Raw genomic sequence first — 27881 nt, 5'->3', positions numbered from 1 at the left:
TCCTGAGAGAGCTGGTGGCCAATGAGCTCAGGTGTTTTCAGTGGCTCAGAAGCTGTGTTCTGGACCTGGACACATGGTTCAAATTCAGCCCTGCCTCCTCCTACTGTGCGGCTCTGGGCAGGCGACTTTACATGCGTCTCGCTTCCCCGCCAATAAAACGGACTCAGTGACAACATCCACCTGATAAGCTGACAGTGAGAGGTCGGTACTTGGAGAACACGACCACTGGGTCTGGTACCCAGCCCCGCCCCGCTGGCACTCTGGACGTGACAGGGTCTCTCAGCACCTCTTTTGGTTTGGGGTGTTGTTTCTGTGTTTGGTTGTTGTTGCTGTTGGTATTTTTAATTCTATCCCTCTCATTCCATTTTAATATGGATTAAAGTTCAGGATATATTTGCAACTTAACAAAGTCGCAGCAAAAGGCAGAGATGCTAACTAGTGCCCTTGGGTTGGGGGAGGATGGAAAGGACTCTGTTCTCCGGCCAGGGAACCAGGGAAAGCGGCTGTTTTATAATTCCTCCTGAGGCTATTTCCAGATTAGCTGGCCAGCCAATAAATGCACTTCATATTCTGTAAACAAATTTGTCAAAGAGATTTCCCCAGATGAGTGGCGGCGTTCCAGAGCCAGGCAGCAGGTGCTCGGGCAGCAAACGTCAGCACCGCTGCTGGCGCCGCGGGAAGAGCAGCCCGCTTCCTGCGGACGGCACTGTCACTTGGGCCGCCTGCCTGCTGCCCGCTCTTCCGGTGGACCCATCTGCTCCGTAAGGGCCAGCCCTGGGAGATGCCCAGTCCGGCCAGCTGTGAGCTGCGGCCCCAGGATGCGTCAGACTCAGCACGCAGCTCCCTGAGCTGGCCTGAGCTGGCCTGAGCTGGAGCCCCATAACTGCAGCAGAAGACTTCCCGGACATCTGGGGCTTTTGGACACACGCAGAATTCATGTGCCTGCAATGCGTGCCATGTGCCTGACTTCGCCATCTTCAAACTAGGGCAGCCAGAGGCTTTGCAAGTGCTCATTTTAAGGGAATCAGTTTATATATCCTGGTCTGTTATTTGTAGTTTGTCCCCAAATCCTTCTGCCTGGGAGCATCTTTCCTCCTCACATCTGCTCCTCTTGTAGGTTTTTAAAGAAAAGCACACCCTTCACATCCTGAATCTTTCTCCAGGCTTTAAAATCTTTCAGTGACAATGGGACGATTCCAAATATCAGTATATAGATAAAGGCTGGAGCACCAGTCAGACTCTCACTGGGAAGGCAGCATCCACTTGAAGATTTGCCACAGAGGAATTAACGCAGGGAACTGGCCACACAGTAAGAGAAGAGCCGAGAAACCACCTGGGAACCAAGCAGCCAGACAGAGGGGCAAATGCTGGAGGTCACACCAGCCCCCTGCCGACGGGACCAAGGGAGGGCGGGGTGAGCAGGGCCCGGGAGCAGCACCCCAGGAAGAAGAAGGCACTGCCACGAGTACCGCCATTCAAGGGGAGACACCACCCAAGTTCAAGGGGGGCGGGAGGGGGTGAACTCTGGCTCCTCCCACTCCACAACCTCCTCCTGGGCTTTTATTCCACTGGCTAGATTGAAAAGTGATATAACTAGTTTTACCTTAAATTGTCAATGTTCACAGTAACACTGAGGTTACTGTGCAACTCTTTAAACTTGTGATGAACTTTTTCGATGCTAACTTTAAAAAGTGTGAAGGTATGTATCATCTTTCAAAACTCCTTTAGGAGGTACCTGAGCAAGAAATTTAAAGACCTCTGCTCTGAAATAGAAAGGGAAGCTGCCACCCAGTCTGTGGGCTCACAAGACTAACCCGGCCGATAGGAGAAGGAGGGACTGAACCCAGTGGTCACCTACCGCCTCCTCCATCTGCTTCACATCCGTGCAGTCCTAACGCACACCTAGGAGGCAGGTACCACGATCTCTGCTTTACGGACGTGGGACAGCGTCTCAGACATTCAGTGAGCTGCCGAAGCTCAAGTTTGCAGGTAACAGAAGGAAGATTCAAAACCAAACTTGTTTAATGCCACGGTCTCTTGGGTGGGGGAATCAGTCCCTGATGTCAAAAGCACAGAAGCAGTGTGTCATAGAACACGTCCTAAGGCAGCGTTTCCCCAACTATAATACGCCTTCTAACCACCTGGGGGCCTTATGAGATGCAGATTCTGATTCCAGAAGTCTGACATGGGGGCCTGAGAGTCTTCACGTCTAAAAGGGCCCCATGTCTGGGGGACCACACTTTTGAAGGGCAGGACACTTGAGCAGTGGGCACTAAACTTTCTCCAGTGGACACCCTGAACAGCAAGATGCTTTGAGCATGCATTCCCCCAACACAGGTGCACTTGTTCATTTATAAATTGTATGTACATGTTTTCAGACCAGTAACTAATACAAGACCTACTCCCCAATTAGGACAACAAGCATTGTTACAATCATAGCTCTAAATCTGCATTTCAAATAATCTTGGTGATTTTGAATTTGGGGCCAACTTCTTGTCCAATCCAATTAGGTTAGCCTTTTATTTTCACTTGGCCAAGGAACTTCTCCTACAAGGGGCAGCAGAAACCACACCAATTCTGCCATTTTCTTGATGTTCATTTGCACTTTCACTTGCTAGTGGGATAGGCAGTCTCTGTTTTTGGTTGTTTTTCTATTTTTATTTACAATGTTGTATTAGTTTCTTTTTTTTAACACTTTTATTGTGCTAAAAGTCAGTCTCTGTTTTTTAAGCCACTTATCTATTTTGTGAAGGTTAATTTAGTTAAAACTAGATAATGTAACTTGCAAATCCACTTAACCCTGCGAAGAAGATGGAGGTGGGAGGGAAGGTGTCACTCTTTTCTTCCAGACGTGACCTCCCACTCCGTCCTCAGGACACCTCAGTTCAGAACATGACAGGTAACCAAGTGAAGCTACCTGTGTCTGTCCTTATAGCCAAATATTATAAGGCTTAATTTCTGCTTCATCCTCCACCCCCAAGAGGATTTCAGGGGCCTCCCCATGGCACCCACTTTGGACACATCCCCCTGCTGCCCTAGAGAAGAGGCTCGTGTGTCCTGGAGGAACATAACGGACAAGCGATCGCCCTCAGGGTCAACATGCTGCTGCTTCCATGGTCAAGTCCACTTGCAGATGGTTTAACAAATGCGTAATTAGAAAATATTTTATACGGGATTTTTAACCCCCTTTAAAATTGCACTCCCACCACACCCACACTTTGAACTCTTCCCTCCTTTTCCCACTCTCTGACTTAAAATCTCTTCCAATTGAATCCAAAGGAAGTACAGAAACAGCAAAGCGTTTCACAGAGGCGTGAACTACAACACAGCATCCGACCCGCTTCAGGTAATCAGATGCTGTCTGTCCACAGGCAGCTGGCAGGGAAGTTTTTCCAAAGAATTTAGAAATTCTGTACATTTTCCATTGCTCAGAAATAAACACAATTTTAACCTTTCCAAATACTTCAAGCCCTGGAAGACGATTAACTTCCCTTTCCACAAGCCACCGGGGACAAACCTCCCAAATACTGTCCCCAAACCACATCTCTCCGTTACCCTTGTCACCTGTCATCTAACAGAGTCAACAAGGGTCTCCCATGTGCCAGTCCCCCTCCAGGTGCTGGGAGAACAGCAGAGGAAGAGGCGTCCCCCGGAGCCCATGTTCGGGCTGGGGAGGCAGACAAACCAGTGAGGATACACCTGGGATGATGCTCTGAAGAAAAGAGCTCAGAAGGAAGAGGGCAGGTGCTCTAACTTCCTTTCTCCGCAGATCAGCATCCCCAAAGTTTCAGGCACACTTGGGCATTTAAGACGAATTCCATCAACACTGATGTGCAAATGCACGTGCTCATCTGACGGCACTGAGAAACACAATTCAGACTCTGGCAGGGGGGCGGGCATAGTTCAGTGGCAGAGTGCATGCCTAGCATATGCAAGGTCCTGGGTTCAATTCCCAGTTCCTCCTGAAAAATAAATAAATCTAATTACTTCCCCCCACAAAAGGATTTTTTTAAAAAAAGAAGAAGAATTCTATCAGATTCTCAGAAGTCATACTACAGGAGATTGAAGTGTGAATGGAAGATGGGGGAAAGGGAGACAGACTCTTGCAGAAGCTCTAGCCCTGCATTTAAATTATGCAAACGCTATAAATGCTGTGCGTTTTTGCTTTCCCATTGGTCCACTCCAGACACATTTCCTCACCTTTCTCTACTTCCTATGCCAATACGTGCAAAGGTTTTTTCTGGAACAGGAACATACCTTACTGTTAAGACACAGGGGAAAACACAGCATAGAAACAGCCGTCAGAGGCACTGCGGAGCTCTCACAGACTGACACAACAGACAAGCTTCAGGCAAGAAAAAGCTTTCGTCCTTTTCAGAATGTATTTCAGCTTGCACATAAATGATCATCCGCATTTAATAGCGATATTTCGCTCCTCTCTGGCAACTGAGAGATACACTCAGCTGCACACAAAACAGGGAAATTTTCATCCAGAAATAAATGAAACCATGGTAAACAGTCAACTGAATATTCTGAATACAAAAATCAAGGTAAACTTTCTCTGCGTGGTGGTCTCCTATGCATGGGAAACAAGTGTCTGGAAGAAGGACGAGCATGATATGACATCCGCACACCCGGCATGAGGCTGTAACTGCAATGGGTCTGTCTGAGGCTCTGCTGTAAAATGAATCAGCTGTCTAAAGATCCACCTCCAGGGTGGTTTAGAGAAACACCACACAAAGAATGAAAGTTCTCTGTAGCAAAATTAAACTTCACATTCACAAGTCCCTTCTCCCTTCTGCTGTTTGACGCTTTAATGTTAAGCATACCCTCTGGGCAACTTATGTTTTTAACACTGTTCTTGCAAATAGAATTAATAAAAAACCCACTGCTGTTGGGAATTCTACACAATATTGCCAAAGTTCCAGGTTGAATCTGGGGAGAGGGTCCCTGGTGAGAGTGGCAGGAGGGCTTGGCCCATGGGTTTGGCTCTGGCCAATGAACAAGGAGCATGTCGTCTCTCCCTGAGCCTGCAGCCAAGACCAAGGCACAGCCAGAGACCTGCGCACCTCCTGTACTGTACCTGGACCCCGAGAAAACAAGCGCTGGCTGTCTGGTACCTGCATCCAAAAACCAGGATAGGGTCCTGTACAGAGAGGGACCCACCCCATCCTAACGTTAGGATGGCAGTTACATTTCTGCCTGCTTCTGGGTCTGGAGTTTGCAGACAAGCTATACACCTTCCTTCACGTCCCTCCTTTGTCTGGGTAGGGACTGTCAGAACCTTCACTCAGACTGTAAGCCAGCAGGCAGGGGGCTGTGTGCAGACTCTGGCCAGAACCCTCTGCCTAGTGGGCGTTCGTCCAATGGGCTCTTGCTGGACTCACAGGGGAAGCTCTTTTGTTCTTATCATCAGTTTCAACCACCATGAAAAGACGAATTTCTCTGCAGCTAACTTTATTAAACACCTGTGGTCTCTAGAGAGAGGGTCCTCCTGGTTTTCTCCTTATGTCTACCTGCCCCCCTCCCTGGGACTCACGCTCCACACGCCACGCCCTGAAGGCTGCTTCCGAAGCCCTGGCGATAAACCAGGCCGTAAGTTGTCTCTGAACTTGGAGGAGCCAAGGGAGGCAGAACTCAGATGGGTAAAGATTTCTGATGCAGAAAAACGTAGGGAGGGTTTCACAAAGGGCACAGAACCCGAGCTGGACCTCGTGAAAGAGAGCTCAAAGGCAGAGGGGAGAGAGCACCCAGACAGGAGGCAGGAGCCAGCAGGCGGGGGCAGAAGAGGGCAGCGCGGCTGGAGCAACGCGCTCACAGAGGAAAGCAGCGAGAGGGCAACCGGGAAGAGCGCTTCCCGGCAAAGCCGCCCCAGCAGCGTCCTCGAGGCAGAGCGAGGGCCGCCGGGAGCCGCTCCGCGCCCTCCGCCCGCGCGGGCCACCAGCCAGCGCTGCTGCGGCGACGCTGCTCCTCTGCCCTCCAAGGGCTCTGCGTGGAGCCTGCTTGTCTTCCTGCCCTGGGTGTGTGTGGCCTTTGCTCTCTGCTGCAGCTGTTTGCCTGCGGCACAGTCCTCTGTGGCTCTGGACCGAGCACGCTTCTCTGAACTTCTGCCGTGTTTTCGCCTGTTCAGCTTTCCAAACAAGCTGCTACCAGAGTCGAAAGCTTCTCCCCTTGGAGAGCCAGGTGTCTTATTTTGACTGACCTAACACTCTCTTTGGATCTTTGAAATGACTTTCATAGACTCTGGAAGCACATTTTCCATTTAGCTGGACGTGACTGTGCCAGAGGAGCTCATATAGAAAACAAACAAAATGCTGCCGTCTCCGGGAGCCTCTGCCTCTGAGCTTCCACCGGACAGATGCGCAGTGACCACGTGTCACAGGGCCTGTGCCAGACACGAGACACATTCACAGTGTTCTCCAAACACGCTCAGCAACAATCCAATGATTCATCTGATGGATTAATTAATTTTAAAAAGCTTGTTACAAAAAAAAAAAAAAAACAAGACATGCAGCAAAAGTCAAAATAAAAGAGGCCAACAGTGAGAAGTCACTACCTCCCTCCCACCTCCCACGTGGCCCTCCAACCCCCTGGTGCTCAAAACGATCTTTTTTAAATAATTACGGGCACATTTGACTTGGTCTCTTGTAATCTGTCTGGTGAACACGAGAAATACAGGCTATCTACCCAGACCAGAGCTTCTCAACCTTGGCACAAATGACAGCTGGGGTCAGAAAACTCTTTGCGGGGGACTGGCCCGGGCATCACAGAATGAGGGGCAGCATCCCTGGCCATTACCCACCCACTAGATGCCAACAGCACGTCCCCAGGTGTGACAACAAAGCCGTCTCCAGACACACCAGACGTTCCCCGGGAGAGGTGGCAAAACCACCACCGCTGAGGTCTAGGCCGTTCAGGTCAAAAACATTCTTTCACCCACAGTAGAGGGACTGATACGAAGGAAGGGCTGGAACGCTGTAAAGCGGCAGCAACAGGAACACTTATAGGAAGACTCTTCTGGCTCATCTGATTTTCTTTTAAACTCAACAATCACAGCCCCATTATTGAAAATATTTCCGCAATAGTAGTCTTGGGGGGAGGGTATAGCTCAGAGGCAGAATGCGAGCCTAGCATACAGAGGGTCCTGGGTTCAATTCCTAGTACCTCCATTAAAAATATATAAATTTCAAAAACCCAAATTATCTACTCCCAAAAATAAATAAATAAAAATGTGAAATTGTAAAAACAAAACAAAAAAAAAGCCCAAAAAAAAGAAAAAAATTTTAAAAGACTTTATCTCCAAAATATTAGTCTCTTTTCCTGCCACCCTAGGTGCAATTAACCATGTATGATTTAATTTCTTTTGACTATGAGAGTTCTCGTAGTACTTAAAATTAGTTTTCCGTACAGCAGCTGTTGTCACACGGTCCTGCAGATATAAAGCACCAGGATCAAACCAATACTGACTGACCCCCAGACATACTAACTGCAAGTGGCTTAGAAAGGATGGAGAACGCAGGACCAGTGGGTCCACCTCCCCCGTGCTTCCCCTGTGATGTTCCTTTAAACCACTCTTCTGCTATTGTTTACATATTGGGCTATCTCATTAGACTGTAAATTCTTGGAAGGCAGAAACCAAATTTTCTTCCTTTTTAAGTTCTTAAAACCTAGCATAGTAAATATTACAAGTCAAGTATCCAATAAATAAACTAAAGTACCTAAACTAAAAAAGGAGCATGCACCTGGAAGTGCGAAAGAAACGTGGAACCAGGGCGTGTGCGAGGAGCCCTGTGTTTCTGCTGAGGAATCCGGGTGTTCGCCTGTAAGTGAACACGCGGGGTGGTCAGAGAACACGAGGGCTCGGCCTGGCAGAGACCGAAGCCGGGTAAATGCCAGCCCCTGGCATGTGGGCAGGCCCAGTTTTGCAGACGCTGGACGCCCAGACGCCGGAGCCACACGAGGCCCAGCTGGCATTAGAGAGCATGGCTCCAAGGGGCATCAACCTTCAGGGCTGCTGCTGGGTTCCTCGGATGGTGCCCCTGGGGGAGAGGGCTCTGGCAGGTGTTGAATATGCCAAGGATGAAAGGGAAGATGGAGAGACTCAGATGGAGGAATCAGGCCTCGTGTGGAAGGAAAGGAAGCCTGCCCTGCAAACCCCCCGCAGTTTCTCCTCAAGTCCTCATCATCTGCCTGAGCAGCCATGAGACAGGAGACGTGGTGTAGATAATAAACGGGGAGAGTGACAAGATGGAAAGAAGTCTTGAAAGTCTCCAAAATCACTCTCTGTGCTCTCGAACCTGATCTACCCCTGGTCCCCCACGGGGCGCCCCTCCTGACTCCGTCTTGGCCAGGCAACCTCTTCCTTTGGACCACTCGCCAGCCACTGTCCCTCCTCCCTCTCAGAGCTCCTATGCCCCCTCGTCTCTTCCCTCTGAGAGGTGAGACCAGAAGTTCCATCCTCAACCCCACCTGCTCCCTTGCACTCAAATCCGACAAGGAGAACCAAAATCCGACAAGCACCACCAGAAAATTCAAGCGATACTGACTTATCAGCAGAAACCCCAAACCACGCATGCCTGTTTCAAATATATTCCTACTTTACTGAGAAAGTCACCTTAGGCGACCGTCAGCCAGGTTTCTCTTGGCATCCTCAATACAGGGCAGGGCCAAAGTTCAACCAGGACCTACAAGGGACACGAACACATCCGCACGGTTCCCATCTCAACCAACCAGAACCACCAACAGCGGATCCAACCCTCTGTGCTTTGCTGGGACAAGGTCTCTGTTCACCAAGTATTTCCCGAGCCAGCCCTTTTGTCAAATAAATGCTGGGAGTGAATGAGACATGGTTCCTGCCACTGAAAATGCACCGTGTCCAGTGAGGAAACAACACATGCTCGTGAGTAACTATACCGGGAAGTAGAAGGAGGCGTCGCCCACGAGGCACGGGTGAGGTGCCACAGAGCCAGGAGCTTCGCGGACTAACGGTATTGCTACATCTGCCTTTCAGGAAGACAATGAGTCCTAATACCCTTCTGTTAAAACCCACTGGTCTTGTTAAGTGTGCATCTTCCTTATAAAGGAAAGACTGCTTTGTTTTCTGAAGGCGTAACAAGAACGGCTTCTGCATGAAGCAGAAGAAAACATGAATTCTTCCAACAGTTTATTAAAAAATCCCCCGTTAAGTGGCATATTGTTTGCACGTTTATAATAGTCTGTGGAGATCAACCTGCCCAGATAATTTAATTTCTTCCGAAGAGAGAAAAAAAAAAGAAAACACAACTGAAATATTTAAAGGACACACAAAGCTTTTGACTTGATAGGCTCAGAGTGTATCTGTACGTGCTGGGTGATGTTAAAATGCTCGAGGGAACTGAGAAGCATCTTAGAATTTACAATTAGCCAAGTGTTTCCAATCTAATTCTTTCATGCATTTTGGTTATCACGCAGCATTACTGTTCCTTTGAATTAAACTTGGAAGACAAAGCTGCCCCGGATTGGCAGACCTCAAAAACTTAGTTGACATTTTCCCATGATCCTCTCGCACGTGGTTCCCACAAGGGCTTAACAATGTCGTTTCATTAACAAACTAGTTCAGGTCTGTGTGGTTATGTAAACACATAACCCCGGTCCTCAGTGCACATCATAACTCCAGCATCCCCTCCCGTTCAGGACTCTCCTTAATGCAGGCAGACCTCCTTTCATCACACCTCACTTTACTGTGCTCTGCAGATAATCACGTTTTTTACAAACTGAGGTATGTGGCAACCATGCCTTAAGCAGGTCTATCAGCACCATTTTTCCAACAGCATTTGCTCACTTCATGTCTCTGTGTCCCATTTCGGTAATTTGTGCAATAGTTCAAACTTCTTCATCGTTATTACATTTTTTATGGTGATCTGTTATCGGTGACCTCTGATGTTACTATTGCAAAAAGATTACCACTCCGTGAAGACTCAGATGGCTTGGATTTTTTAGCAATAAAGTATTGGGGGAGCCAGTAATTAGGTTTGTTGGTTTGTTTGTTTGTTTATTAATGGAGGTACTGGGGACTGAATCCAGGATCTCGTGTGTGCTAAGCATGTGCTCTGCACTGAGCTATACCCTCCCCCACTAGCAATGAAGTATTTTTTAATTCAGGTATGTACACTGTTTTTTTTATAAGACATAATGCTATCATACACTTAGGCTACTTTATAGTGTAAAGATAACTTTATACACACTGGGAAGCCAAAAACTTCCTGTGACTCGTTTTATTGTGACATTCACTTTATTGCGGTGGTCTGGAACCCAACCAGCAGTATCTCCGAAGTATGCCTGTATGCCCTATTCTGAGAAAGGAGGTTTTTTTTTTTTTTCAAAAAACTACATATATCTTTTTTTTTTTTTAAGTTAGTTGAGCAGTTCTAGAAATGTCAACTTCTTAAAGGAGACTTTTAAACAAGGCCTGATTTGTGCGGGCGCTGGAGCATCGCTGGTTCTCCCCCTTGTAACCTCACCAGTCCTTACAGAACCACAGGATAGACGCCATCCCATCTTAAGGGAAGGCCACTGTGACACAAGTCAGGTCACACACTCCAAAATGGGAGAGGCGGGAACCAGAGTGTCGCCAAATTCCACATCGTCCTCTTCCTGGCTCGCTGAGGACCTGTTCCATCCTGAGTGACAAAGATAAGTCGTCTATATAAAAAAGCACAAAGAGGAATCCAAAGTCAGTGCTTCCACGGAGTAAGTCATACGCCATGAATAAAGGGTGTTTTTCTCTTTCCAGTTTCTCAAATGAGGAAAAGTCTTGCCTTGGTCTCTCGCTACGTCTCGGCTGTGAAAAGGGCTGTGTGAGTCTTCCTGTTTTCCTCCAACTGAGATGAAAGGAAAAGGACTCCCCCTTCCAGAGCCACATGCTTCCAAGTTGCCTCATTCATTCTATAGACATTTGCTGGGTGACCGGCATGTGTCAGGTGTCCAGTGGTCCAGGAGCCAGGAAAACAGCAGTGAATGAACAGAATGCCAGCCCTTGTGAAGCTCACATTCTGGTGATGAGCTGGACCTACAGGAGCGAGATCAGAACACGCACAGAGCCCTGCTTCCTGCCCCTATATGCCAAGGCTGCTCCCCAGTCGGCACAGGGGACAACCACTTCTGAAAAGGTCATTCTGCCTGCCCTGGCATCTAAGGGGAATGTCCCCATCTTAGCAGCTGGACGTTACAACACACACAGCATTTCTAAAAATTCAGATGCTAAGTACAATGAATAACAGCTACAAAAATATGAGGACAAATTGAATATAAAATCCTTTTCAGGCAAAAGTCGATCTTAAAAAGCCATTTAATTCATCCTCCTATTGTTAGATGGAACCAAACTAAGCCTTCAAAAGAAGAACTAGAAATGAATCTCCAAATGACCTCTCTATACAACATCCCAAGCTTCTGCCCCAGGAAGTCACTACCAATTGGCTGATGTCAGAGCAGGCTCTCGGTGTTTCTAAGAGGGAGGACGATGTGGGGTGGGGAGGCAGAAAACCACATTGCATTAAAAATGTGCAAGTTAAAGCAGTAAGTCATAACACACCGGAATAACCCAACCATTTTTAATTCTTCTGTAATTTCTGTGATAGTTCTTAATACGATGAACTTATCTGACATAATTTGAGTAGCGCAGGAACTCTGCCAGGACTCCCGTGGTAATTCATCATCATAAACTGGACGTGTGCTCAAATACTACACAGTTCCCTGCTATCCGCCCCAATAGCAGGAGTGAAGCCATTTCGTTTGCCTCCTGGCGAGCTTACCCATTAATTACCAAAGATGACACAGTGCCAGTGGGATCCAGGCCCCTGTGTGTGTGCCCCGATGACCTAGTTAAATAAAATCTGGCCTCGCATCCAACAGCACCCAGGTTCAATTTGGAGCTAGAGAGGCAGGAGGACAGAATGTATCTAACAGTCTGCGAGAGCAGCACATGGGAAATTGAGCGGTCTTGTGCGCCATTTAAAAACAGACAACGGAAAAGTCTAAGCAACTTTTTATCATCTTAATGGGATCATCCATTTGACTTTTACTGATTCTGCCTCCCGTCACCCCCAACAACCAATTTCCTAGAATCCTGAGCTCTGGATCTGTGGATTTAAATATTAAAATGCAGTTGGTCTCTTCTCCTGTGTTTTGTGCCTAACGAGAAGATGGATTAGGAAAAAGATTAACCTCAGGATCTCTGAAATAATGGACTCTGAGATCCTGGTGCTTCTAATCTATTCCCATTTTAACGCAGAAAATAAAACACACACACTGCTGAGTTTCTTCACGTACACAAAATCTGAGCACATTTCAGTCCTATTTGACATTTAAATATTTCAGAATCACAGGACCTTCTTCAGTGGAAAGAAAAAAAAGCCTAGTCTTTAAAAATCTCTAAGGTCTCTAGGAAACAAATCGCAACTGACAATTCCCTCACATCTCATTATAGGGCGTGGGTTTATATCTGGGCTCCTCTGGCCTTCTCAGCTGGTGCCCTCTAATGACAGAATTTTTTTGAAGCGGTTCTGCCCGTAAAGCTATCAAGCTTCATATTATGGGGGATGAGAGAGGCTTGTCTGAAACATGTAGAGTTGGAGAAATGAACGTGACTTTCAGGCGAGGATCCAGTCCAGTGTCGGGGAGGCAGCATGGCCGAGTGGGTAAGGGCACGGCTGGCTACAAGCCCGGCTTCACCACATATGAGCTGGAAAATGAGGGTGATGGTGGTACCTACACCTCATGGGGTGTTTAAGGAGCAAATGAGACGGTGAGTGTTACCGGCTCAGCACAGCACCGAAGCAGGGAGCGCTGCCTACGTGGCAGATAGAATCAGCATTTCAACCTGGAAAGTCATCCCATTCCATGAAGCAGTGCATCCCGTACACGGCACCGTGTTCCTAACCCAACATCCTCCACCATGTGAAGATCCACTGCCCCTCCTTTTCAGAAAGCTACTCTGTATGTCTGTCTCTCTCCTGCTGTGGAGGTATGTACATCTTTGCATAATGAGCATAAAGGATCATTTATGATCCAGCAATCCCACTCGTGGGCATGTACCCAGAGGGAACTCTAATTCAAAAAGATACATGCACCTTAATGCTCACAGCAGCACTATTTACAACAGCCAAGACATGGAAGCTACCTAAATGTTCACGGACAGATGACTGGATAAAGAGGTTGTGATTTAAAAAAAAAAAAAAAAGTTGTGATATATTTAAATAATAGAATACTACTCTGCAATAAAAAAGAATAAAATAATGCCATGTGCAGCAACATGGACGGAACTGGAGGTCATCCTTCTAAGTGAAGGAGGTTAGAAAGAGAAAGAAAAATACTGTATAATATCACTCATGTGGAATCTAAAAAATAAAAAAGAGGACACTAATGAACTCATCTACAAAATAGAAACAGACTCTCAGACATAGCAACAATCTTATGGTTACAGGGGGAAAGAGGGTGGGAAGGGATAAATTTGGGTGTTTGAGATTTGCAAATGTTAACCGCTATAAATAAAAGTAGATAAAAAAAACAAGTTTCTTCTGTATAGCACAGGAAACTATATTCAGTGTCTTGTAACAATCTTTAGAGAAAAAGAATATGAAAACAAATATATGTGTACATATATATATATATATATATATATGCATGACTGGGACATTATGCTGGACACCAGAAATTGATACACTGTAACTGACTATATGTCAATAAAAAAAGTAATCAAAACAATTCTTTGGATCATATGGTGATAAAATATTTCAACCCCAAATTTATGAAAATAAATAACAATGAGAATGCTGGATTATTCTTAAATATCACTGTTTCATAATTTACCATTTATGAAGCTAGTGTTTTCACAAATATTTTGTAGTAGCAAATACCATTTTCCCTATGAACAGTAAGGAAAAATGGAACATGGAATTATTAGCTCAATATCACAGTCACCAAATATTGGACCCCAAACAACTCCATATTCTCACTCTTCCCTTGGTATTTCAAAGGCAAAGAAAAAATCAGACATAATAGCCACCAACGAAGTGGAACAGACAACTCAGCGATTATCTGGGGGGGCTGTTTCATATAAACCTAATCCTCTTTCCCCTTTTCCTTCTGCCCCCAAACTCATTTTTTAAAAAATCCACATCATTTTTTCCTTCAAAACATAGATCATATATGCATGGTTGGGGGGCGGGGGGGAGAGGATTCAGATGTAAAGAACACCAGTGCCTTTTCCTGTAAATCACATAAATGGTTCTCTTCATTGATCACGTGTTCCTTGACTTCTGTATTCAGAGAATCAACACCCCAGATCACACACGCGGGCACGCACGCACGCACGCATGTGCGGCAGAAATGTGGGTCATGGCAGGGGTATGGGAAATAAACACCAACAGTCACCGGAATTATAACCACTCTCTGAGGTCTCTTTGTTGTTACTCTTCCTCGGGGAGGAAGAGATGGATAAAAGGTACAGTAACAAAACTGGTTTCTCATTCTGCAAAGAGAAGCCCCTTGGATTTCCCCCTCATCAACTCTGTCGTCAGCATCTAAGAAAGTAAAGCTGTATCCAGCCCATATATTTTGTGTCTGCAGCTTGGCCTCTTTTCGTCTTCCATTCCCTTCCTTCATATGACTCATCAATGTCCCAGTGGCTGCTGCCACCCCGCCACCATAGCACCGCAGCTGCCACCCCCATGTGGACCACCCCTAGACACCGTGACCTCCACCCATGACCCCAGTGACCAGGACCCCAACACCACCACCACCTCTCCGCACTATGCTATTATTTCCCATATCTGTTCTTTTTTCATCTCAATAATACATTGATCAGCCACATTCCCCACCCACAGTCCTACCCCGGGACCCAACACACGACGGCATCTCTCCTATCCTAAATTTATCAATCAGTACTTACCCATTAACAACAACATAACTAAAAAGAAAAAAGAAAAAAAGAACAACAGCATAACAGCTTTTTGTCTCAGCAGAAGATTAATTACAAAAAGTCATAAGTAGGGAAGAGACAGCCATTATGGACACACTCAACATTTTGAAAGTAACTCTGTTTTACTGGGGGAAAAACTCAAGTTTAAATAGTCCCTAAGAACAAGAACATTACAGAGCTGGTGAGCTGCAGAATAAAGCCACTTTAGAAGTGCTGGGAATCTGAAAGTACACATTCTCTCTATCACTAAATCGCAGGAATTCCGTCATCAATTCGGTTTAAAGCATAGTTGAGGTTTCCCCTCCCTAGTTTTACTACTGGAAAGCTCAGGCTACCCCTCTGGGCCTCCAAACCTACAGAAGCTACTGCCGCTCTGGTAAGTTTCTTTCATGCAACCCAAAAGTCAGATCACTGGCTATACCTGAAACTATTGTTTCTATCCTGTGTCCCCAAGGACCAGAACTCAGTAAAAAGCCTCCCTTCCTTACAAACTGTCCTGAAAGCAAAGCAGCCTGGTAGTTGTTCAGGCTGTGCACTGTGCAAGGCCACCACATTCAAGGAGGCACTGACCATATCAGCTCTACTATTTTAAAAACTGTCTATATTTTTATTACAATTTTGATGACTTAAAGATGGGTAATTCATTTATATTACAAGTTTCCAGCACACGGCAATAAAGTGTCTTGTTCTAAAAATCAGGATAGTCCAACAATCCTCCATCAGATGGAAGTAAAAAGTCTGTGGGAGGGATCCCTTTGTCTAATTTGCATAGAAATGCCAGACAGGTCAGCAGCCACTCTCAGAAAAGCCTCTCTCAAATACTTTAAATTTTCTGTGGTCTTGGCTGCTCAATGAAGCTTCTATTTTATTCATCGTTTAATAAACTCTGCACCCCATTAACTTTTTCCCTCCCAATCTAGTCTTTTTCTCCCAATAAGCACATCCTCTAATCAAAGCAAGCCCCTAAATACGACTGCATCCTCCCGTCCTATTTCTGTCACCTGCTGTTACTAAACACATGTTAACAACCACATGATAACCTTTTGTCGCAGGCAAAGATTAATCACCACTGGGAAAGAGATGCCCATATTGGGCACTCCACCAATTTAAAACCACGAACAAAACACGTTGCTTGGACTTGAATTTTGGTTGATGTTGGAACATATATCTCACATCTTGAACAAAGCAAAATTAAATTAAGCTTTCAGATGAGAATCAATTTTAATTTGCTTGCATCATTAATGATATTTACCAAAAATTACCACCAGCTCTTTCCTTCGAATATTGGGAAATATTACACAACGTTTAAAAGGCAATTATGGGCCCCAGTCAAATGAACAGTAAATCGAATAGAAATCCACATAAACTCACCTTGACCCCAAGAAAACAAGTTTTACTGCCATTGGTGATAACTTGCCCTAGTTGACAATCCAGGTGTGGAAACCTTAAAAAGGAAAAATACAGAAAAATTTAGACGAAAGGAGTAAGGTTCAGGAAAGCACAAACAGGAACTTCATTATAATACCACTTGTCACTGAAAAACAGAGCTAGCGCAGGAGTTCTCGGATCTCTGCATAACTGTGCCACAGATAAACGCTTCATAATGGGAGCTGTTTCACAAGTTCCCCATTTTTCCATCGGCTGTGTCTAGGATTTTAGAGCTACTTAATCTTATATTCAGATTAATCCTCAGTGGATTACGTGACTTCAATTTTCTTTCTATCTTAATCCCTCAAGCAGTTAATGATCTGAAAACTGATTCTTAAATACATCACATAAATGAAGTATCTTAAGGACTTAAGACTTGTCTTTTATCAGGGGAAAAATATCTCTGATACGTGAATAATCATGTCCATTTTGTAGATCTTAATTTTCTTAAATTGCACCAAATTTACACTCTGTTGTGCTTCTTCTTATAATTCAGAAATAAAAAGCCAGAGGAACTATAAATCCTACAATATTAACAATATTAATATTAGTTAAATCCTTAATAAAACTGTATTTCAAAATAAAACAGTAAAAATTACTTTCCTCTCTAAATTGTCCAGCAAGATTAGTTGCTACATGGTAGAAAACACATATTCTTCTACCAAATTCTACGGCAACAGATAGCCTAGAACGCCTGCTATTAGCAGGTTGAGTCATATAAAAGTACTGATATCCAACCACTTTCTATCTGTAAAAATGACAATTTCATCACTTTTCCTAAAGAGAAAATAGACAGATTTGGGAAACCCAGTGATTATGAAACAATTAAATCTTCAAAACTACCTATCGCTCTGCACACGTCATTTTTCTGAGCAGCATCCGTGGTTTGAGTATTAACCGTTTCCATTCCAACCCACCACATCTTCATGGTACCTGAAAGACACAAGTGAATTGTTTCCAGCATTTGGAAGGGCCAGAGAGTATCTTTTCAGTCCTTTCTTCCCACTCCACCCCTATTTACTGCCCACTTCCTCTCTGCTTCCTCCTTGCGGCAGTAAGAGTCTTCTCCGAGAGCGTAAATTGGGCAGAGAGGATAGCTGAGGACTGGGAGGCAAAAAGGTGAGAGGAAGAACGCAGCTCTCTAAGAAGGGCAGGCAGAAGGGAAAGCATGTCAAAGTGAGTGAGGAGCAAGAGGCAGGGGGCAGAGGGATGAAGGGATGAGACGTGAGGGGAAGAAGGCTGCCTTTCCTTAAGCGGCAGGCATCACATCAGACTGAGGACACCCCACACGCCCAAGTCCAGATGGGATGAAGGGAACGTTTACTTCTGTCCAATCATACACTTTGTAACCCAACTGTCTCGCCCATCCTTCCGTTGCTATGAACACCACCAGCAGCACAAGAAACACCCTCAACCCCACCCCCACCACCATCCGAGTAGTGTGGGGCACGCACAATGCTCCTGGAACTACAACCAACCAACATAAAAGAGGCCACGTGAGTACCCTGGGCATAAAAATTTACTCATTCACAAAACGTGTTCTCCTCTGAGATGGAGGAGGAAGGGCTTCGATAACCTTGCCTCCTACCGGGAGACCATTAAATGAGCAGCCTACCACAAATCAGTTTGCTTTGGTGTTTGTATGAACACGCGGCCAGCTGCAAAATAAACTGTTTGATCTCTTTTTATACCATTCATCTCATTTCTCTTCCCGTATTTTTAAAATTAATTATCTGGCAGTAAGATATAGAGTCAAAATCAGCATTCTGACTGTGCAAGAGTGGTGGTGAAATCTATTATTTTGTTCGTATCCAATCAGAATTTTAAACATCAGACCAGGAGAGAAAATGCTGGGAGAGAAAACCCAACATTCAGAGGCACTCTCCATTGTTCCAGTGGTGACTCTCCCCATAAAAACAGAGGTTGACCTAAAGTGGACCACGGTAACACTGAAGTTAAATGCATTCATCTGTGAGCCTTCTTCTTTTCTTAATAGAGGCATTCATAGCTATACATTTCCCTGTAAGCACTGATTTACTGGCATCCCATAAGTTTTAGTGTGTTTTTGTTTTCATTCATCTCAAAGGATTTTCTAATTTCCCTTGTGATACCTTCTTTGACCCACAGATTATGAAAATGTGTTGTTTAATTTCCACATTTTGTGAATTTCTGAACCTTCAGCTGTTGATTTTTAATATCACTCCATTACAACCAACAAACATACCTTGTATGACTTCAATGCTTTTAAATTCATTGAAACGTGCTCTGTGTCCTAATACATGGTCTACGGCCTAATATATTGTATTCTGAAGAATTTTCTACGTGCTTGAAAACAACGTGCACTATGCTATGGCTGGGTAGAGGGTTCTTTGGATGTTTGTTAGTTCTAGTTGGTTTATAGTGTTGTTCAAGCCTTCTATTTCCTTGTTAACCTTCTGCCTCGTTGCCTAGCTAAACTTCTGCCTAGTTTCCACTTGTTATTGAAAGTAGGATACTGAAATCTCCAACCACAATAGTTGAATTTTCTATTTCTCCCTCCAATTCTGTCAGTTTTTGCTTCATGTATCTTGGGGAACAGTTGCTAGATGCACATATGTTTGTAACTGTTATGTCTTCCTGATGATGGATTGACCCTTTTACCAATATGTAATGACCTTGTTTGTTTCTTGTGGTAATTTTTTACTTAAAATCTATTTTGTCCAATATTAGTATAACCACTCCCAGCTCTCTTTTGGTTACTATTTGCATGGTATATCTTATTTTATCCTTTCACTTTGAAACTATTTGTGTTTGAATATAAAATGGATCTATTGCAAAGAGAATACAGTCAGGTCACATTTATTTAATTCAGTCTGCCAATGTCCTTTTTTTATAGGTGTGTTTAATCCATTTACATTTAGTGTAATTACTGATAGGATTTACATCTGCCATTTTACTGTGTTTTCTGTATGTCTGTGCTTTGTTTTTCTGTTCCTCCATTACTGCCTTCTTTTGTGTTAAACAGATATTTCTGATACCATTTTAATTCCTTTGTTGCTTCTTTTATACTTTTTAGTACTTTCTTAGTGGTTTATACTGTCTTCACATTTACATAATGCAGTTACTTTTACTGACAGTCTTTATTTCTTCCATGGAGTTGAGTTATTGTCTAGCGTTCTTCATTACAACCTGAGAGATCCCCTTTAATATTTCTTGTAGGGCAGCTCTGTTAAGGACAAATTCTCTGTTTTTGTTTTTCTGAGATGTCTTAATTTCTCTTCTATGTTGAAGGATAGTTTTGCTGGATATAGAACTCTTGATTGGATAGTTGTTCTTTCAGCACTTTGAAAGAACTACCTTCTGGTTTCCACGATTTATGATGAGAAGTCAGATGTTAATCTTATTGAAGGTTCCTTGCACATGATAATTCACTTCTCTCTTGCTGCTCTCTTTGTTTTGGCTTTCAATAGCTTGACTGTTGTGTGTCTGGGTGTAGATATCTGTGTTTATCCTGGAATGTACTGAGCTTCTTGGATGTGCAGATTAATGTATTACATTAAATTTGGCAAGTTTTTGGCCACTGTTTCTTCAAGTATCCTTTATCTCTCTTTTCTCCTGGGACTTCCATTATGTGTATGTTGGTATCCATGAGGTATTCTGAGGTTCTCTCCATTTCTTTTTATTCATTTGGGCTTCTGCTCCTCAAACTGTATGATTTCAACTGACCTACTTTCAAGTTCGCTGGTTCGCTGATTTTTTCTTCTGCTAATTCAAATCTGTTGTTGCGCCCTCTAGGGATTTTTTTCATTTCAGTTATTGTATTTTCAACTGCAGAATTTCTGTTTGGTTCTTTCTAAATAATTTCTATCTATTTATTTATATTCTCTATTTGGTGAGACATCATTCACATCATTTAACTCTTGAGACATGACTTCCTTTCATTTTTTTAACACATTTATAATTGCTGACTTAAAACATTTGTCTAATAAGTCCAATATCTAGACTTTCTCAGGGATATTTTTCATTGTTTTTTCCCTGTGAATGGGTCACACTTTCCTGTTTCTTTGTGTTTTGTAATTGTGTGTTAAAACTGGATTTTAAATAATATAATATGGTAACTCCAGAAATCAGATTCTACCACCCCAACCAAAGGTTTACAGTTGTTGCTGTTTGCCTTTGTTGTTCCTAATGCTATTTGTCCATTTCCTGGACTAATTCTATAAAGTCTATTTTCTTTATTATGTGCAACCACTTAAGTCTCTGCCCAGATTTCTTCCATAGTCAGCTAATGATAGAATAGAGATTTCCTTAAGTGCTTTGAACCAACACATCTCACAGCCTTTGCTGCTGTGGGCTCTCATTGGGACATATGCACAGATTTACATCTGCACATGGGACTTTGAGATTCTAAGGAATATGTCAGGGCTTTTCAAAGCCCTCTATAGATATATCTTTTCCCAATTTTTCTTTTTAAGTTTTTTGGTAAACCTCTTGTTAACCCCAACTAGTGTAGATATCCCAGGAACCTACGATGTTAAACAACTGCCACTGGTTGTTTTTAACAAATGTCCTGAGGCTGTTTACACACAATAAGTCAGGAGGAATAAAAACAACTTCTGAAATAGAGGTTTTTAGGGAGCTGCCAGACAGGTCATACAGTGATAATTTTCTGAGAATGGAGCATTTGGAGAGTTCTGAATCTCTTCTGTCCCCTCCAGAAGCTTTTAGTTTTCAAAGCTACCACGGTGCTGGGAAGGAGTAATGGGAATAAATTTAAATGCCACAAAGGTCATGGTTTTTAGCACAATTCAGTATTTTTCTTGAATAAACACCCACTGGATTGTTCCAAGTCTTTGATTAATTTCCAGAGTTCTAAAATAGTTTATTTCGACAATTCTTGCCTCTCTCAGTGAAATTCTGTTCTCATTGCTGTTTTGGAAAAGAGAATTTATCGAATGTCCTTACTCCAAAATTCCAGAGGTGGTTCCAAGATAAATGATGTTTTTAAAACACAAAAATTAATGCAAAAAAATCCATTATGAACAAAATATGAAAATTTTAAATTAAAACATGATCAGTAACAGTGTCATACTATGCCATGCTGGAGCCTGAAACAAAAGGAAAAATCAAATATTGATCCTGTCCTTTTAAAATTTTTGGTATTTTGTTCATGGATTTTTGCACTAAGTTTTATTTTTTTAACCATATTGAAATATTAGTTATTTTTACTGCTTAGTTTTTTAGTATCCCGTTAAATTTTATGTCTGAGGCAACTACCTGACTAGCCTTTTTCTAGTCCCAGCCCTGGAGAAGTGTGATTTTCAGACCACAGCTCTGCTTTTTTTTTTCTCTCTCTAAACTGAGATATTAGTTCTAACTCACATTTATATTCCATTACAATACCTTGGGTTGTCATCAAAATAATAATTCTAAAATCTAGCAGAAAAAATTCAGTGTAAAGTTTGGGGTAGAGAATAAAGTGGTTATATTAAACTAACTTGTTAAAACTGCTAGTGGAAGAAAATTAGCTCACTCAGTGTACAATTCATTACTAGCTACCAGAGAAACTAATACAAAAAGTTTAAAGAAATACTTTAGGAAATTAAATCTAGTGTTTGGCATTTCTGCTATACATACTTCCTAAGATATTATGCAACACTAATAAAAAACACATCAAGCTTAGAAATAGTCATTTCAACCAAAATTATTCTGTTAAATGATTTCAGTTTTTGAATTGGCTTCCCCTGAAAATAAACTGATAGAAATATAAGAATTAGGGGCAAAAATATGTTTCACTTAATATGTGGCAACATTTCCAATCTGAGAAGACAATTATTTGCATGTAAAGAAAGACTGCCTGTCTTCAGGAGCTATTTTGAGTGAGTAATTTCATATAGCTTAGTACAAAGACAATTAATTCTGGATGATTTGAGATTACTTCCGTTATATTGTCATTTCACAGAGATAGTGCTCATATTAAGTTTCTAGATTAGTACTTTGCAGTAAGTCTGGTGAAGTGTGGAAATTTAACTTCTCCATTAAGTGTTCATTATTTGCTTCTGCTGTTTTATTGTCATTTCTTACAATCCATGGCTCTATATTCCATGCTTTGTCTGCACTACTTTTGGAAAGCATTTAAAATCACTATATCAACATTAGCCTGTTTCTGGACAAATTTATTTGCCTTATTACCGTCTTTATAGAAGCTAACACACTATGTTGGCTTTTCATTTCTGCAGGTGAGTCAAAGTTCCCAAAGTCAACATCAACCTGTCATTAACACTGGCTTAGCCCTCATCACATACACTGCTGGATCACCTTTAATGATTATGTGTACACACTGCTTTGTTCTTCTAAGAAAACTGAACCTACTGGTTCAATGGAAGAAGTCTTGAAGGGTCACACCGCCCATCCTCTACGGGCAGGGGAAGGACATCTACCTGAAAGACCAGGCTCAATCTTATATTTAAAAAAAAAATCAACAGTTTGAGTCAACAACCTCTTCTCCTCTATCTACTCTAAACTTTGGTAATAAAACATGAACCAGAAATAAGAAAAGAAACCAAAACAGTCATTACCTGAAGATGACAGGACTGCCTACCTAGAAAATTCAAGAAAAATAACCAAAAAGAGGTTAAAGTTGATAAGAGCTTGAAAAGTGCTCGGTTACACAATTATGTCTTAAAATCACCATCTTTCTATACATAAATTATTGGTTATATATATATATATATAACGATCTGAATATTTGAGTCCCCTCAAAATTTGTACGTTGAAAACCTAAGGTCCAAGGTGATGGTATTAGGAGGTGGGGCCTTTGGGAGGTGACTGGGTGATGAGGGCAGAACCCTCACAAATGAGATTAATACCTTAATAAAAGATGTCCCAGAGAGCTTGCCTGCCCCTTTCACCAAGTGAGGACACAGCAAAAAGGCACCGTCTATAAACCCAAAAGCAGCCTTTACCAAATCTGCTGGCACCATGATCTTAGACTTCCTAGCCTCCAGAACTGTGAGAATAAACGTCCCTTGTTCATAAGCCACTGGTCTGATGTACTTTGTTATAGCGGCCCAAAAGGATGGAGACAACATAACATAGCACCAGGCGCCATATACAGAACTGATTATACAACACTACCCAATGGAAGAGGGCTCCTTCACGAAGGCTAAAGAAGAGTATAAAATATACACACATAACCTTAAACATCGTATTTTCCAAACGTGGTGGGACATGTGAAAGCAGCCTGCAAAGTGAGAGACCACGCACAGCAACGACAGGCAGAGAAGAGGCAAGAACGCCAGTCTCCTCTGTGTGCCACCTGCCAATCTCCTATACACGCCACCTTCCTACCGCCACCTGCTCGAGTGCTCATTCAGGCTGCTATTACGCTCCTACCTGCCAGAAAACCAACCAAAGAACCTCCGTCTATATAGAAGGCTTCTTTGGCTGTGTCGGGGATAGAAATGGTTATAAGCTAATGGCTTAACAATGTAAGCAGCTATGTATCCTGTCCCTAACCCCATCTCCCCATGCATCCCAGAAGGCGAGGCCTTTTCTCCAGCACACAGGTCCTGGTGCTACTCCCCACTGGCTTCTCAACCTCTCCACTGACGGATCCATGACCACCGGCTACCTGGGCCACCAGTGTTTTCTGGTCACTCCAGGCAGGGCAGCCATCCTGGCACACAGCAGCCTCGTCAGCGAGTGAGCAACTTCCCCTCCTCAAACCCTAACCAGCCCCTAACCCCTTTAGACCACGGGGTTCTCCTGGCTCAGCTTCACCTCAGCAGTTGCTCTCGGTTCCTGACATTCTGACATTCCCCAAGAAAGAGGAGTGTGGTTCCTGCTGTCAGCATCCTTTAATCGTCACAGTTCTATTTGGTCCTAGGGGACTGCAGGGGATCCGGGCTGAAATGAGACCTTCCTGCCAGCGCCTTTCCTACCCCAAGCCAGTGGGAACCATCATTGAGGACACCCACCCTCCCTCCCTCCTCCTAGTTTATGTGACGATCTGGGCTGGGTTTCAAATGCCCTGAGAGGCCCTCAGCCGTACCTGATCCCACACCAACACACCACCTAAGTCCTCAAGAGCAACACCATCACCTGCTGACAGTCTCAGGTCACTGGAGACAAGGGTCCAAGGGTAGGCCCAAGAGACCACCGATCCGGAATTAGAGGAGTGGGCTGCTGTCGTGGGGAAGCCTGGCCATCAGCCTGCCGGCAGCACAGGGCCCCCTGCTGCCCCTCGTAAATGCCAGCCGGGCTCTGTCACGGGCTCTACGCTGACTCTTCCCCAAGCAGGAAATGCTCTCCCCAGAGAGCTCACTCTTCACCCTCTTCAGGACTCTGCTCAGCATCGCTCTCGGGGAGGCCTTTCCCAATCTACGTGGCCCAGCAAATCCCCACCCAACACTCCTCCTCCCCCTTCTGTGACTTATTTTTCTCCACAGCACTGTCCCTACCTGACAGATTTCATATTTTACTTAACCTGTCAGCTCCTTGGGGGCACAGGTTTGGTCTGTTTCGTTCACTGCTTTGTGACACCTGACACCCAGCATAGCACCTGGCAATACAGACACTCAGAGGTCTCTGCTGGACGTCGTTAAGGAGAAACAAAGCCGGACGCTAGTTAAAGGCAGTAAAGACAGTCCATTCAGCACACACTGCAAGAGGGGAGAGAGACTTCGGTCCAGACCCAAGCCCAACTTCAATCCACAGAGAGGCGACTGGACATCTTAAAAGAAGAATGAGGTTATGAGGAGGGGGAACAGGTGGGGCTCAAGCAGTGGACAATTACAAAAAGCAGGGAGGGTGGTCAGTCCTTGTCCACAAGGTGAGGCCACCTGTGTCGGTCTGTCCTGGTCTCCTGGAGACTGGGAGACGGAGGCCCTGTCCTCCCTGGTTACCTTTCAGAGGAATGGCTTTCAGGTCCTTGAGAAGGATACTCCGGGTTGCAGGGGATACAGATACATCTCAAAGGGACAGAGAGAGGATTACAGTTGTAAGTTCTTCTAATAAATGATTAATAGAAGGGAGGTCATGGGCCTCTCCTCAGATGTTGGCTGGAACTAAGGGGAAATCTTTTTGGCAGCCATGCGCTTTCCCAAACAGGAACTCTTGGGGGGGGGGGGGGCAGGGCATCCCAGGGGCATGGCCTCAGGCTGCTGGAAGTCGTGTTAGAGTTTACTCAAGTCTCTGAGCATGTGTATAACTGTGGGGTGAAGGGTGAGGGAGGGGCACAACGCTGCGCTGAAAGCTGCAGTTCTTACAGGCCAAAGCTGAGCCTTGGTCAAGAAGAGGGCTCAGAGGAGCCTGATTAAAGTTTGGTCAAAGGGGAGTGTCTTTGTGGATGGATGGACGGATGGATGGGTGGGTGGATGGATGGGTGGGTGGGTGGACACATGGATGGATAAATGGATGGGTGGGTGGGTGGATAGATGTGGGTGAATGGATGGATGGGTGAGTGGGTGGAGGATGGGTGGGTGGAGGGAGTAGAAGCGTTGGTGGGAAAGGGGTCAAGATGTTAAGATCCAAACTCAGATATGAAATAGAAATCACCTCAGAGAAAAAGGGAAAATCGCCCACTCTTTCCAACAACGCCCTCTCCAGATTCCTGTGATGGGCACACTGAGGCTCCCACTCACCTATAAAACCATTAACGGGAACAAGCCGATAGTTCACCCCAGCCCTTCCCAGCCTGCACTTGCTTCCCGCAGGATATCTTCCAGGCCTGAGTTTGCTCCCTGCTTACAAGTCATATTAAAAACAGATCCTAAGGAGTTTCCAGGAAGGTCTCCTGCGGAGCTGAAGCTATCTGTTCCTATTAACTTTTTATTAATGAAGCATCTTTCGGTAGTTCATTTTTTTCCCTTTCCCCTTGGCAGCCGTGTCCGAGATGCAGAAGAGCTTTAACCCACTTTCCTCCCTTTCCCATCCCCGTCTCAGCTTCCCTCCGCCTCCAGCTCACACTCGGATCCAAAAACATCCCGTGTGTGAGATCACAAGGCAGGCCTGGTTCTCCAGGTAACCACCTGGTTCCAGTAGCTCCACGCAGCCCTAGGTTATAGCAATTTGCATTTTCTCAGCAGCTCACCTGCAATATCAGCCAGATTTCTTTTTTTGTCTTTTCAATCATACAACAGACATTAAAAAAAGAAAAAGCATGTTTATAATTTACATTTGAACATAATTTGGAGACAGGGCAGATTCAGGGTTTGTGAAGCCTTATGTTTACATGGGGAGAGGGGAGTGAGCTCCTTATTTAAAAAAAATCCAAAATGACAAATACAAACTTCTATGACCATGTGAGCACACTGTCAGCGGCTCTCCCAGGGGTTTGGACCAAGTTTGAATGAGGGGCCCTGAAGCTTAAGATTCATTAGCTCCCCAGTCAATCTGCCTCTGCTGGGAGATAGAAAAGGCTAGAGAGGTTTATACTGCAGCATTAAAATCTCTTGGAAAACCGCTAAGCATAACAGTCTTCTATTACATCAATCCTCTCGATACTATTCTTATCTCTCTTTCACAAACCTCCACCCCTGCTGTTCCCTCTAATTTGGCAGCAGCAATTCATTATAAAGGTGCATGTGCTGGGCTGGGGTTGGGCATCCTTCCCCTGTTTGGGCTCTAACAATCTAGCACTGTGTCAATTATGTAACAGCCAAAACAGGGAGTGTAAGGGAATACGAAAAGCATCATCGTAGTTCTTACATAAGCCTTCACAAACCATCCATAAGATCTGCCCCCTAGATCGGGATACTCGCAATTATATAAGGTAGAGAGAAAACACTGATTCAGCAGCCAGCTTTACTTCCGACCTTAAAAACAAAAAAAGCTCTTTTTGCACTTAATTTGCTAGTCTCTGTTAGCAAAGTAAGTTTTCAATTTGATGGAGAAAGCAATCTTTGATAAGACTTGATGATCTTTTCACTTAAACATAAAGGAATATCCTGATAATGCCACCCAACTTCACTGATACCTCTGCACAAAGAAATGTCCCACTGAGGATTCCCCCGCACATTCTGCATGGAATCATGGGTCCCTGACAAACATCAACTATTCCTTGCAGGTTTAAGAAAAGTCAAGGTATTCTGACAAAATACAAAAGTGTACATGCTATCATTCTTCCACACATCTCCTTTCCAATACCATTTTTCTCTCTCCGTATTTCTAACCACTTGCTTTTACTTTCCTTAAGCCACTGCAGCCACACCTTGAGCTAAAAGTGACAAATTAAAAGAAAACAGTGCTATCCAATGGGTCTCAGCCCTGGCTACACATTAGAATCACAAAGGAGCTTTTAGTATTACAAGTGTCATATAGCATCACCAAAAACCAGTTAGAACAGAACACTGGGGTAGTGGTCACAAAAGGAGGTGCCTACACACTAGTAAATCTGATGTTTCTACTTTTGTCTTCTTCTTACCTGAAAAAAAAAAAAAACCTATAAATACAAGTAGAGGTTGGGGGGGGCGGGGAGAGATCTTTAATAACCGGCAGTTCATAATTACTAAGTTTC

The 27881-nt window shown here is 44.0% G+C and overlaps 1 protein-coding gene across 3 annotated transcripts in view; it reads right to left on the bottom strand.

The window, feature by feature from the left end:
• Positions 1-27881, bottom strand: part of MTUS2 (microtubule associated scaffold protein 2) — a 410974-nt gene that overhangs the window by 380951 nt on the left and 2142 nt on the right. For all 3 annotated transcript variants that reach the window (XM_074377989.1, XM_074377988.1, XM_074377990.1), the window contains exons 2-3: positions 17228-17317; positions 16328-16400 (exon numbers count right to left, since the gene is read on the bottom strand). The gene's annotated coding sequence lies outside the window, so the exon portion shown is untranslated. The remainder of the gene's footprint in view (positions 1-16327; positions 16401-17227; positions 17318-27881) is intronic.

The sequence above is a fragment of the Camelus bactrianus genome, chromosome 14, assembly GCF_048773025.1.
Source record: "Camelus bactrianus isolate YW-2024 breed Bactrian camel chromosome 14, ASM4877302v1, whole genome shotgun sequence".
Lineage (NCBI taxonomy): Eukaryota > Metazoa > Chordata > Mammalia > Artiodactyla > Camelidae > Camelus > Camelus bactrianus.
Note: the sequence above shows the minus strand (reverse complement) of the source record. Positions and strands in the feature narration are given on the sequence as shown.